Source organism: Rhinoraja longicauda, chromosome 3 (genome assembly GCF_053455715.1).
Source record: "Rhinoraja longicauda isolate Sanriku21f chromosome 3, sRhiLon1.1, whole genome shotgun sequence".
Lineage (NCBI taxonomy): Eukaryota > Metazoa > Chordata > Chondrichthyes > Rajiformes > Arhynchobatidae > Rhinoraja > Rhinoraja longicauda.
In genome coordinates this window covers 48,426,730-48,439,060 of record NC_135955.1, presented here as the reverse complement: position 1 = coordinate 48,439,060, position 12,331 = coordinate 48,426,730, and the positions used below count along the sequence as shown (strand labels likewise).

Below are 12,331 nucleotides of genomic sequence, written 5' to 3'. Positions count from 1 at the left end.
CACATCTGGAGTATTGTGTACAGTTTTGGTCTCCTAATTTGAGGAAGGACATCCTTGTAATTGAGGCAGTGCAGCGTAGGTTCACGAGATTGATCCCTGGAATGGCGGGACTGACATATGAGGAAAGATTAAAAAGACTAGGCTTGTATTCACTAGAGTTTAGAAGGATGAGAGGGGATCTTATAGAAACATATAAAATTATAAAAGGACTGGACAAGCTAGATGCAGGAAAAATGTTCCCAATGTTGGGCGAGTCCAGAACCAGGGGCCACAGTCTTAGAATAAAGGGGAGGCCATTTAAAACTGAGGTGAGAAAAACTTTTTCACCCAGAGTTGTGAATTTGTGGAATTCTCTGCCACAGAGGGCAGTGGAAGCCAAATCACTGGATGGATTTAAGAGAGAGTTAGATAGAGTTCTAGGGGCTAGTGGAATCAGGGGATATGGGGAGAAGGCAGGCACGGGGTATTGATTGGGGACGATCAGCCATGATCACAATGAATGGCAGTGCTGGCTCGAAGGGCCGAATGGCCTCCTCCTGCACCTATTTTCTATGTTTCTAAGCTAATGCAGTTATGGTGAGCATCATAAATCAAGTCAAGTCAACTTTATTTGTCACATACATATACAAGATGTGCACTGAAATAAGAGTGGCAACGTCTGCGGATCATTAATGTAAACAAATTACCAGTTAAAGAACTGACTCTAGAAAGTCTTGGGGGCCTGATTTAAGAAGTGCTTTGCTATCCAAAATCTGTGTCTAGGCAGTAATGTCCACATAAAGTGCCAATGTCATGGTGCTCTTTAAAGCCTAGATACATTAGAACCCTGGTTGCTGCCCGAAGTGGGCTTTTTAAAAAAAAAAGGATATTTACTGGACAATAGACACTCAAGCGAACAAAAACAAGGGCAAAGAATAATGTTCAGTTCTACAAGTTCAATTATCTAAATCAATCATTTGGAGTGTTTTGTTGCCAGCATGACTCGTATGCAAGGTCAGTCAGAGGAACACATGCGTTATTTATATTCTGGGCTTTTTGGCTCAGGTTTGATTCTTAATGGTACACCACAATCTAACTGAGATAAGGATTGGATACAAATTACCCCATTCAGTCCAATGCAACAAGAAGTTCCATTGTACAGAAAACCATCAAAGCAGGTGAACACGAATTCAAGGTACCCCAGCCCTGAAATAAAAGGTTCCCTTGAAGTAAACAGAGCAAACCAGCACTCCCTGAGAGTAGATGATTGGTGTGAAAGGTCATCATATTCTTCATTCGCCAGTACATTTGGGTAAACTTGCAGATCGTACATGAGCGCACTTCACAACTTTTATTCTTGCAGAGGGTCAGTTTGAATTGTCATGGTCCACTTGAATGAACACAAAATTGTCCTTGTCACAGTCATTATCTGCATCCACCCACTGAACTTGGAACCTGGCAGCAGAACACTAATTTTCTGCAAATAAAAGACAAAGTGCTAGACTAACTCAGCAGGTCAGGTAGTAGCTCTAGAGAACATGGATGGATAGGTGACCTAATCTGGAGAAGGGTCCTGACCCAAAACGTCGCCCATCCATATTCTCCAGATATGCTAGGCTACCTGCCGAGTTACTCCAGCACTTTGTATCTTTTTTTTGAAAACCAGCAACTGCAGTTCCTCGTGTCCACTAACTTTCTGCAATTTTCCCAGTTGTTGTGCTGGGAATGTAAAACCATCAAATCAACACCAACTACGTTTTACCACAGCTAAGCAACTCCATTCATTTCATAGGATGATAAGTTTCAGGTAACGTGCACATTTATTGAATCAAACCAACTTCAGTATTTAAAAATTACATATTTAAATGTTTATTTGTATTTTTAAACACATTTGAAATATTTCACATGTTCTTGATTGGCAGAGACACTGAAAACTGGGTAGCAGGCTTACAGATCAGTGTGTAGGAAAGAACTGCAGATGGTGATTTAAATTGAAGAGAGACACAAAATGCTGGAGAGAAGGAATGGGTGACGTTTCGGGTCTCGACCCTTCTTCAGACTGATGAATTTAATCAGTCAGAAGAAAAGGTCTTGACCCAAAACGTCACCCATTCATCAGTCCAAAGAAGGATCGAGACCTCAAACGCCACCCATTCCTTCTCTCCAAAGATGCTGCCTGTCCCGTTGAGTTACTCCAGCATTTTGTGTCTAGTGCAGATCGGTGTGTTAACTGAAGGGCAATGTAAAGAGCACATGACTTACAAATAGCTTAATTAAACTAGTCCAACAGCTTTGGTAAGATTTAATTCGGTCCTAACATTGTTGCTCACATGTGACCACTGTCCACAGGTTGTAGCAACAATATAAACCAAACAGTTAAACAAGCGCATTGTCTAGAAACATAAAATCACAAGACAATGTGAAATTGCATTTGTCAAGTCTTTTTAAGAAGCTGTAGGCAAACTGCAGAATGATTACAGTGCAGCAACCCTCTGGAAAACTGAACAAGCACAATATCGAAAAGTCAAATGAGATTCCTATCCATTGTAAACCAGTCATCTTCAAGGGCCGGCGTGACATCAATCATCTCAACTTTTCCACTCCCCTTACCTACTCTAACATCACCCCCTCTGAACATACAGCCCTCCACTCACTCCGCAGCACCCCTAACATTATAATCAAACCCGCCGACAAGAGAGGTGCCGTGACCTCTACCGGGGCTGAGGCTAGGCAACAACTCTGACACCTCCTCCTACTTATCCTTGGACCATGATCTCACAGACGAGCACCAGGCCTTAATCTCACACACCATTGCTAATTTCATCACTTCTGGCTGTCTGCTTTCCACAGCCTCCGACCTTATAGTTTCTCAGCCCCGCACAGCCCGGTTTTACCTTCTCCCCAAAATTCACAAACATAACTGCCCTGGCAGACCCATTGTTTTCTGCCTCCTCCCGTTCCAAGGAAATGATTTCCACGTACCTCGACTCCATCTTATCCCGCCCTGCTCTACACCTTCTCCCTCGACTCTGTCCAGGGACCCCGACAGTCCTTTCAGGTTAAGCAGAGGTTTACTTGCACCTCCTCTAACCTCATCTCCTGTATCCGTTGTTCAAGATGTGGACTCGTACATCTGAGACACCAAACGCAGACTGGGCGATCGTTTCGCGGAACACCTTTGCTCAGCCTGCCTAAACCCACCTGATCTCCCGGTTGCTGGACACTTTAATTTTCCTTCTCATTCCTCCACACACCTTTCTGTCCTAGGTCTCCTCCATTGTCAGAGTGAGGTTAAATGCAAATTGGCGCAACATCATCTCATATTTCGCTTGGGCAGCTTACAGCCCAATGGTATGAATATTGATTTCTCTCACTTCAGGTAGCCCTGGTATTCGCTCTCTCTCTATCCCTCCCCCATCCAAGTTGCATTAGCTTCTCATTTTCACCCTACAAACAGCTAACAATGGCCCGTTTCCTTTATCATCGTTACTTTTTTGCACATCTTTCATTCATTATTCTTTCCACATCACCATCTATATCTCTTGTTTCCCTTACCCCTAACCAGTCTGAAGGGTCTCGACCCGAAACCACACCCATTCTGCCTCTCCAGAGATGCTGCCTGTCCCGCTGAGTTACTCCAGCTTTTTGTGTCTATCTTTGGTTTAAACCAGCATCTGCAATTCCTTCTTACACATCTTCAAGGGCCTGTTGTGCAATTTAAGCTTCTAGTTTTTTTAATAACTATATTTATTTTCAGTCTAAACACCTCAGGAATAATACACAAGCTTTCTAGGGAAGTAGTCTTGAATTGAATTGAAAGATATAGCATGAAAACAGATCTTTTGGCCCAACAAATACATGCCAACCATCAATCCCCCATTCCCACTTGTTCTATATTATCCCAATTGCACCCAGCCCCTACATACTAGGGCCAATTTATGGAGCCCAATTAACGTACAAACATCTTTGAAATGTGGGAGGAAACCAGAGTACCCAGAAATAACCCACACAGTGATAGGGAGAATGTGCAAACTCCACACAGACAGTAACAGAGGTCAGAATCAAACTCGGGTCTCTGGGCACTGTGAAGCAGCAGCTCTACTGGCTACACCTCTGTGCTGCCCAATGCTTCTTCAAAACCAAATTATCCTAGTATAACATTGGCAAAAAAGGACTTTAAAAACAAACAATCAATTATTAGATTACACTAAGCATTTCTCAAACTTTTCTTCCTCAAAAGTTTGAACCTCGAGATTAAACTGTAATGTATTACCAAATTAGCCGCAGTACAAAAAAAGACTAAAATTAAACAGTTAATTTGTGGAAACCCCCAAATATAGAAACATAGAAAATAGGTGCAGGAGGAAGCCATTTGGCCCTTCAAGCCAGCACCGCCATTCATTGTGATCATGGCCGATCATCTGTAGTCAGTAACCTGTGCCTGCCATCTCCCCATATCACTTGATTCCACTAGCCCATAGCGCTCTACCTAACTCTCTTTGAAATTCATCCAGTGAATTGGCCTCCACTGCCTTCGGTGGCACAGAATTCCACAAATATACAGATAAAACCATTCCAGAAACCATTTCACACCTTTTTGACCATTTAATCTATTCATTCAAACCTTTTTATTCACAAAATGCAGGAGTAACTCAGCAGGTCAGGCAGCATCTCGGGAGAGAAGGAATGGGTGACGTTTCGGGTCGAGACCCTTCTTCAGTCTGAAGAAGGGTCTCGACCCGAAACGTCACCCATTCCTTCTCTCCCGAGATGCTGCCTGACCTGCTGAGTTACTCCAGCATTTTGTGAATAAATCGATTTGTAACAGCATCTGCGGTTATTTTCTTATACATTCAAACCTTTAGTTTGATATTTCCAAAAACAAAGAATTTTATGAACTCATTTAAATCACTAAATACAGCAGTTGCTGTTTAAAACTCACTTTTCTATTTACTAATGTAATAACATATTGGGTTTATTGTAGTAGCAGCTATTTCTCTTGCAACATCAAAATTTAGCGATGAGTTACATCAAACATATTTTTCTCACCGTGTTGCAGAACTTTGTAGCTACAGGAAAATCTCGAACTTTTGTTTTGCATCATGACCAGAGCCTTTAATCATTCAGCTAGAGTAAATGAAAACTAATCTCAAGCATGTTGACAGACTAATCACATTTAATAAAGACAAACTAATTTTAACATCACAAAGCTTTTTTTGTTTTGATGACAACACTTTATTTTGAGCTCATAATTTGGACAATTATTAACCACCACCAAAATCTATAGGCCCAAACCTACTATATTAGCGACAGAAATTCACCAATCATTCAAGCATTTGAAACACAGAATAAAATATTGTCTCATGGAGGCAACATGAAAATAATAAATAAAGCATTTTTCCTTCAAACCTTGTCTTTTGACATAGTTTTGTGTTACGGAAAATTGCAATATGGGCCATTTCTAGGAATATACCCCTAACCGTGGCCTAGATGTCGCCTTTATAGAGACTCAAACAAAGCACGAGGCAAACTAGGGGTGTTATGAAATCTCTCGCATTCTGCAGTGCAGACATCCTCAGCCCCAGGACTTAAAACTGCAAATCTTGGAAGTAGGATTGAGTGAGATTGCACCGTACTTGCAAAACGCATCTTAGATGAACACCAGATAGCAGAGTCACAATACTAGTTATTCATGTTGCTCAATTCCCAGTCAGAACTAAAACAAGGCTACAAGTATCAAAAAAAAGAAAAAATGATTTACTTCACAACTGGAGTTGAACCTTGTATTTCCCAAATTGCTGGAGGATGTGTGAGCAGTGTAGGAGCAAGTACACCTAGAAATGCCTCAGTGACCATAATGGCACATTGATCTCTTATTACTTGGCACACCAGTGACAGGCTTGGTTGTGAGCCCATCCCTTTAAATTCAGCTTGAGCACCAAATAGGCTTACATACTTTCTTTTGCATGCCATTGTGGAGTGCACAATGAGAAATAGCATGCAAGTGTGGGAGCAGGGTCAGCCAAGTGTTGCAAATCAAAAGAAATACTGGAGGAACTTGTTAAGTCACAAAATTAATGGCCATAAACCACACTTTGCATGAAGAGATGCCCCCTTTAAAAAATTATGCTAGAATGGTGGCAGAAATATAACATGGTGGCTGTTCTAACAGATGTGCCGCAGAACAAAATATTCTATTTTCCCAACAACGCCTTAAAAGCATGCACAATGAACACCTTCAATAAAAGGTGACCATCAAAACTGGCATTGGCTGAAACACTATTCACATTGCAAGGCGCTTGGTCAAATTTCCTGACTAGCATAATTTAACCTGAAAAATCAATGACCCACTCTAGAGGAAAGCACTGAGGACACAAGACTATAAATTAAAGTAGCAATTACTAAGTCTCGTTCATGCATTTTCAAACTGTGTGTAAAGACAGACAGGACTCCTTTTAATGTACACATTCAACTTTCTAGCAATATGGCACGGCAAGAACAACTGCCTGACCAATAATTTTGATTAAATGCTTGCTTAAGTCAAATGGTATATCATTCCAATATCATTGATTGAGAAAATAAAAGAATCATTTCTGCTTGCAGACTAAAAAAAGTAATCTTCAGGTATTTAATATCATTTGGTAGAATGGACTTTTCACTCGTGAGACTTAGCACTAAAATAGGATCATAGAGCGGCCCTTCAATCCAACTCGTCCATTGCACCAAGCCTCATCTAAGCCAACCCCATTTGCCTGCCTCTATCCCTCTATACATCCCTCTAAACCTGTCCATAAACTTGGCCAAATGTCTTTTAGAATGTTCTTATTGTGTCCACCTCAACTTCCTGACAGTTCGGTCCATCTACTCACCATGCTCTGAAAGATAAAGTTGCACCTCGGGTTCCTATTAAATCTATCCCGCTCACCTCAAACTAATGCTCTCTATTTCTTGATTTCCCTCATGATTTTATAAACCTCTATAAGATCATTCCTTAGGCTCCTGCTCTCCAAGGAATAAAGTCCAAGCCTGCCCAACCTCTCCCTGCAGCTCGGGTCCTGGCAACATCCCCAAATTTTCTCTGCGTTCTTTCCAACTTAATGGTATCTTTCCTATAGATGACCAGGATGACCAAGACTCAACAATACACCATGGGCGGCCTCACTAACGTCTTGCACAATTGTATCATAATGTCCAATCTGCTACACTCAATTCCCTAACTGATGAAGCTTAGCATGCCAAATGCCCTCTTGAACACCCTATCTACCTGCAACAACACTTTCAGGGAACCATGCATTTCTGGATCTCTCTGCTCTACAACACTCCACAAGGCCCTGCCGTCCACTGTGCAGATCCAGCCCTGGTTTGACTTCCCAAAATGCAACATCTCATACTTATCCAAATTAAACTCTATTTGTCAATTCTTGGCCCACTTGCACAGCCGATCAAGATCCTTCTGTAATTCCTGACGTTCATCTTCACCGTCTATAATACCACTTATTTTAGATCTCATCTGCAAATTTACTAACCATACCTTGTACATTTTCATTCAAATTGGGTAGAGATGACAGGTGGCAATGGGCCTAATACTAATCCCCAAGGCACAGCAATAGTCATAGACCTCCAGTCTGAAAACCAACCTTCCACTACAGCCTTCTGCTTCCCAGCATGAAGCCAATTCTGTATACCTCTCCCTGAATGGAATGCCCATGGGGGATTCCTGCACTCTCTGCTACTCCCTTTCCTGGTGGTCACCAATCTACTTTGGTGTAGCCATCTCACTGTAACTCCCAACAGTTCCCTTACACAGTCAGGAGCTGCAACTGGATGCCCATCCCATAGGCACGGTAGCGCAGCGGTAGAGTTGCTGCTTTACAGCGAATGCAGCGCCGGAGACTCAGGTTCGATCCTGACTACGGGTGCTGCACTGTAAGGAGTTTGTACGTTCTCCCCGTGACCTGCGTGGGTTTTCTCCGAGATCTTCGGTTTCCTCCCACACTCCAAAGACGTACAGGTATGTAGGTTAATTGGCTGGGTAAATGTAAAAAATGTCCCTAGTGTGTGTAGGATAGTGTTAATGTACGGGGATCGCTGGGCGGCACGGACTTGGTGGGCCGAAAAGGCCTGTTTCCGGCTGTATGTGTATGGTATGGTATGGTGTAGTCCTCAATGACACTGGACATTCCCCTGACCTCAGATTCTCAGGAAGACCATTCCAGTACCCTAATTGCTATTCCTGTCGCCCAAGACCAAAGAAGAGGTACAAAAAGAGCTTACCTTATTTTTTCAACGCCATTTTCTCAGCTACTCACTCACTGCTGAAACTAATGTGGCCTCACGTTAATGACTTTTAAAAATCACAATGTTGCTTCTCTGCATTAATCTGCACAATGTTTGAACCAGCACACCACCTTTGTAAAGTTATGTCCAAAATGATCTGTGCAATTACAAGATCACGGAGCAGCAAACTGGGAAGCAGGGTACAGCAGTTGTTGTTCTTGTATCAATATGAATTTAAGAATATAGTCTCTTGTAATTTTATTAACGCACTTAAATGCCTGGAATATGCTTTTTGAAAATAAGTCATACAGTGGCACAGCTGGAGAGCTGCTGCCTCATAATGCCAGAGACCTAGGTTCAATCCTCATCTTTAGTGCCATGTGTGTGGAGTTTGCACATGTGCCGTGACTGTGTGGGTTTCCTGCAGGTGCTCCTGCTTCTTTCCACACCTCAAGGACGGATAGGTTTATAGGTTAATCGGCCACTGTAAAATTGTATCCAGTGCGTAGGGAGTGAATGAAAAAGTGGGATAACAGAACTAGTGTGAACCAGTGATCAGTGATCGGTGTGGGATTGCTGGGCCAAAGGGCCCATTTTCATGTAGTATCTCTATACCAAGTCATAAAACCTAAGCCTCGGAACTCCCTACTCCAGCAGCTCATTACCTACACCTACTACCCTTTTATGTAAAAATAAAGTTGCATGTCGAGTTCCTATTAAATCTTCCCTCCTCCCTTCCTTCCCCCCCCCCCCCCCCCCCTACCTTCAACCTATGTCCTCTGGTTTATGATCCCCTACTCTGGGTAAAAGACTGTATTTACCCTAGATATTCCTCTGAAGACCTTATACACCTCTATAAGATCACCCTTCATCCTCCTGTGCTCAAAGTCCTAGCCTGCTCAACATCTCCCTATCATTTAAGCCTCGAGTCCTGGCAACATCTGCGTTGCCTGACAACACCTTTCCAGAACAACAACATCTTTCCTATAACAGGGTGACCAAAACTGAACACAATATTAAATGTGGCCTCACCAATGCCTTGTACAACTGTAACATGATCTCCTATACTCAATACTCTGATGAAGGGCAAAGTGCCAAAAGCCTTCTTGACCACTCAATGTACCTGTGATGCCACCTTCAAGGACCTGTACTCCTGGATCCCTCTGCTCTACATTGCTCCCCAGAGCCCTGCCATTCACTTTGTTGGTCTTACCCTGCTTAAACTTCCCAAAATCCAACATCTCGCACTTGCCTGTATTAAGCTCCATATGTACAGAAAGTGTACAATTACAACATTGAAAAGACATTTGGATAGGTACATGGAATGGAAAAGTGTTTGGAAGGATATGGGCCAGGAAGATGTAGGAAAGTGGGACTAGCTGGTTTAGACAACTTGATCAGCACAGATGAGTTTGCCTAAAGGCCCATTTCTCTGTTGCATAGCTCTATGACTCTATTTTTAAAAACATCATAAAACATACACAGCTTTGACAATTCATTTACCACATTATAAATTACAAATTATCATCCACAGAGGTGCTCGATTTGAAGATACACCTCAGATAATCAAATTTGGCAGAAAGTTGCTAGGATCATTTTTCTAGAGACATCACCAGTTCTATAGGCAATGGTGACTTCAAATGGAAATTGGCATTGAAGACGGAAAATCTTCACCTCCATGTTGGTTGGAAGCACCATTAAACTATAATTTTAGGCAAAATTTCCAACTGCTGTTTCTCCTCACTTGGACTAATTTAGAAAAACACATTTTTAAATCTCTCTACTAAATATAGAGATTGGATAAGAGATTAAAATGCACTGTTATTACTATGAAATGTTTTCTTAAAGTAAAAAAACTCCATCACCTGTGGCCCGCTGAAAGTTTTAGTGTACAGAAGTGAAGCAAGCAGTAAAGCAGCCAGGATCGGCTGGCATTACAAGTGTCAATAAGTACTTGTACCAGCAGTAGTAGTACCTTTATTCCTCTTAGTACCTAGAAACCGTGAAATGCTTTAATTTGCATACAATCCAGTAAAATTATAAGTACAATCATACATTAGTATAAACTGCAACAATCGAGATTTGTTCGAAGATAGCGCACACAAAGAGTTGCCACATTTCCAGTGCCATCTTCCTGGACCCAGCACACTGATGCAATTATAAAGAAAGTGCATCAACTCCTCTATTTCCCGAGAAGATTCGGAGATTTGGTATGCCAGCGAGGGTTCCCTTGAACTTCTACAGATGTACAGTAGAGAGCATATTGACTGGTTGCATCACGGCCTCATTCAGCAACTTGAATGCCAGGAGCAAAAAAGATTGCAGAGAGTTGTGAACACTGCCCAGTCCATCACCGGCTCTGACCTCCCCACCATCAAAGGGATCTATCAGAATCGCTGCCTCAAAAAGGCAGCCAGCATCATCAGAGACCCACACCACCCTGGCCACACACTCATTTCACTCCTGCCATCGGGAAGAAGGTACAGGAGCCTAAAAACTGTAACGTCCAGGTTCAGGAACAGCTTCTTCCCCACAGCCATCAGGCTATTAAACTACAACTTCAGATAAGCCCTGAACTACAATAGACTATTATTGCACTACTATTGTTTGTTTTTTGTGTGTACATATGTGTGCATGTATGTGTGTGTACTTGTGAGTATGTGTACATATACACTGAACTTTTTTTTCTCTCTCGTTTATTATATTATTTAGTGTACTATGTTTACATATTCTGTTGTGCTGAGGCAAGTAAGAATTTCATTGTTCTATCTGGGACATATGACAATAAAACACTCTTGACCTTGTAGCTTTCAACTATCATTCTTAAAGATCGAGCCTTGGCCGTAAAGGCCAATTGTCCTGGTGGTGGCATTCGGTTGACTATGTTGAGATCAGTCTGGCCTGGCAATGCTTTATGTGATGAGATGTAATGTGGCGTGCATACTCCTTTGCACCAAGCCTCTTGGCTCCAGACTGCGGGAACGGAAGCATATTGTTTTGATGATGAAATGCAGAGATTTGATGTGCAACCACAATGGGCTCAAGGTTGTGAAAATAGTCTGAGTTTTGAAATGACCGATTCCCATTAGTTTAAAGGCCTGACCTAGATATTCATATATTTTCTCTAGCACACCAAAGGTTACAGGGAGACCAATCGTCATTCGTCTATTCACTCCATAAATGTTGGCTGACCCTGTGTTCCTCCAGCACTAGGTGTTTTGTTATTATGTATTTATATATCTTTTCATGCTTCTGTTAAATTGTGTGTATAGCACCCCTTTTCTGGTACTCAAGTAGGTCTCAAGGGTCTGTTCTTGTTCCTTCCTACACCACAGTCACATCTGTGGAGTCATTTAAGTCCCTTGGAACCATCATCTCCAAGGACCTTGAATGGGGGGCCACCATCGATTCCACAGTCAAAAAGGCCCAACAGAGGATGTACTTCCTCCAGCAGCTGAGGAAACACAATCTGGCACAGGAAAAGATGGTCCAATTCTATACTGCCATTGTAGAATCTGTCCTCACCTTCTCCATCATGGTCTGGTTTGGCTCAGCCACCAAGCACGACATCCGGAGGCTGCAACGAATCATTCGATCAGCCGAGAAGGTTGTTGGCTGCAACCTTCCCCCCATTGACAAACTGTACACTGCAAGGGCCAGGAAGCGAGCGGGTAAGATCATCTCTGACCCCTCTCACCCTGGCCACAAACTCGGAAGCATTTCCCTCTGGATGGCGATTCCGGACTGTCAAAGCCGCCACAGCCAGACATAAAAACAGCTTTTTTCCACAAGTAGTTAATGTTTATGCTTTATTTTTAATTGTTTACTGTATGCTCGTGTTGTTACTTGCGAGCAGAGCACCAAGGCACATTCCTTGTATGCGCACATACTGCCCAATAAACTTATTCATCTTCAACTTCAAAACTATGATGGATACAGAACAGGTAGATAATGAAATAGACTCCAAATCTGGAGTAACTCAGTACGACAGGCAGCATCTCTGGAAAGGAGGAATTGGTGACGTTTTGGGACTCGACTCAAATGTTACCCATTCCTTCTCTCCAGAGATGCTGCC

At 42.4% G+C, this 12,331-nt stretch overlaps 1 protein-coding gene across 3 annotated transcripts in view; it reads right to left on the bottom strand.

Moving 5' to 3' along the window:
- Positions 1 to 12,331, bottom strand: part of slc12a2 (solute carrier family 12 member 2) — a 130,311-nt gene that overhangs the window by 65,167 nt on the left and 52,813 nt on the right. The window lies entirely within an intron of this gene.